Source organism: Bombus vancouverensis, chromosome 17, assembly GCF_051014615.1.
Source record: "Bombus vancouverensis nearcticus chromosome 17, iyBomVanc1_principal, whole genome shotgun sequence".
NCBI lineage: Eukaryota > Metazoa > Arthropoda > Insecta > Hymenoptera > Apidae > Bombus > Bombus vancouverensis.
In genome coordinates, this window is record NC_134927.1 from 1,270,791 (window position 1) to 1,273,032 (window position 2,242).

General features: G+C 32.3%; 1 pseudogene; it reads left to right on the forward strand.

Annotated features, from left to right (window-relative positions):
• Nucleotides 1-328: 328 nt before the first annotated feature.
• LOC143303934 (dynein axonemal heavy chain 9-like) lies at nt 329-1,341 on the forward strand (annotated as a pseudogene).
• Nucleotides 1,342-2,242: the final 901 nt, after the last annotated feature.

Below are 2,242 nucleotides of genomic sequence, written 5' to 3' on the forward strand. Positions count from 1 at the left end.
CTCGTAACGAGCATTAAGCAGTGCAATACAAAAAATTTAGCTCTGAAATTCTATTATACGATATCTTTCTTTAATAAATCTCCACCGATCTGAAGGTGCAGGATCATCCATCAAAGTCATGAGATATAATTCTTGCATACCCTGAACAATCAATAAGCTATAAACCAAACTGCGTTACATTTAATAATTTTTCTTTAATGCAATATAATTGTAATACCTTCTTACTCTTCTCATTTCCTATACTCTGTTGCTTTCAATGACATATCTTTCGTTTACCAGTTTATAACCTGGATCGAGGACAATTAAAATTAAGAATTATCGATACTTAATGAATTATACAAAAACATGTTACGAAAATCAGCGTAATCACATCGAATATGTATTTACAATAACGGCAACGATAAAATTTCAGGACGTCGAAAAGCTGGGAATGTAATTGGGTTTCACTTTTGGAGGAAGAAATTTCCATAATGTGTCACTGGGTCAAGGTCAAGGTCAAGAACCCATAACGGAAGAAGCCATAGAATTTTCAGCGAACGAAAACCACTGAGGAAGTGATTGCCTACATTAGAAAAAAAGATGGAACAATGCTCGAAGAATCCACATGATGATTGTCAATTGTTCATTAGTGCGGAACCCAATCCTGATCCTCCTGAATCAATAATACCTCAGGTAAGAAACAATTATATAATTTGAAAAAGCAAAAGAAAATATGCACTTTTAATTAAGCTAGCATGTGCTAATTATATTCTTTAACCCTCCGCCGGTAATATGGTTTTTCATTAACGCGGTCGGCATTACAGGTGTTTCAGTAACTGGTCTAATTTCCTACAATCTTTTTGCTTTAAAAAAATCTAAGAAAATTTTGAGGTACCTATTATAGTCCCTAATTTACTATATAAGTGATACTTTAGTCCATAAGTAAATAATATCGATAAGAAACACCAATTACTCAATGTAAGGTTCGTTAAATTTACACAGGGTATACTAGAATCGGTCATAAAGATCACGAACGAACCACCATCTGGAATTCAAACAAATATCCACAAAGCGTTGGATAACTTTGCCCAGGAAACTTTGGAGTCCTGCAGCGAAGAAACCGAATTTAAATTCGCACTTTGTTATTATCACGCTGCACTTGCAAAAAGTAGAAAATTTGGGCCGCGAGAATGGAATAGGGTAAGTGACTTTAAATCTTAATGGATCATAACGTTAAATTAGAAATTATGGATCGAAGATTTGTAAATATCGAAACAATGAGAGATGGCAAAAACAATGTTTACGATATCTTGTGTAATGTAATAACTTAAAATTAATACTCTTTAACAGATTTTGTATTGATCATAAGACATATTTGGAATATATTTTTCAATTGTGACATAATTTAAAACGTACTATAACTGTCTTCCTTGTAACCAAAAATTAAATTAGGAAAAGCTATTAATAAGATAAAGCATTAGTTTTTACTAGTGATGATATTAGCAAAGTTCGTAAATTATATTCTTTAATAATTGTTTTTTAGTCAATATTTATTTTAATAATAAATTATTAAATAATTTAGGACGTAACTAAGCACAAATAGCAATTAAGCAAATTTCTCTGTTATTATGTTGTTAATCGTTATTAAAAAATCACACTTACATATATATGTCGGGTTCACATTATGATTAGGGTTAGGGGCGTGAAACGAATCTTCGTTTGGATTACACATTGTTGTTATGCAATAGAGAAGATATTGACTAGTGCAAATATGATTATTACAGAATTTGACAATCGTGGTAATTGGATACTCGAGATGCTAATGACAAAGATCCTAGGTTCAATAACGAATCCGCGGTCAACGGGATAACAATGGGGTCTACAATGGGGTGGGAATAACAATATATGGGGTGTGTCTAAGGACACGAGATCGTCGGATTCGTCAAGAAAAGCCTTCGTTCGGAAAGTGAGGGAAATTGACGTTGCTGTTAATTGGTCAATTTCCATGTTGGTGATTAGAGAACGATGCACTTCCGTAGAATAACACATTCTGTAGAATAATTTTCTGTGTAGTGAAATGTGGTTTATTCTCATTCAAAATATGTTTAAACAAATTTATATATTTATAACAAGCTTATAAGTTATATACTTGTCGGGTTAACATTAGAATTTAAGGCGCGTAACGATTCTTCGTTTGAGTTAGCCATCGTTTTACGAGACAGAGATTATATTTACGCGAATATACAAGATTTTACAAAATATT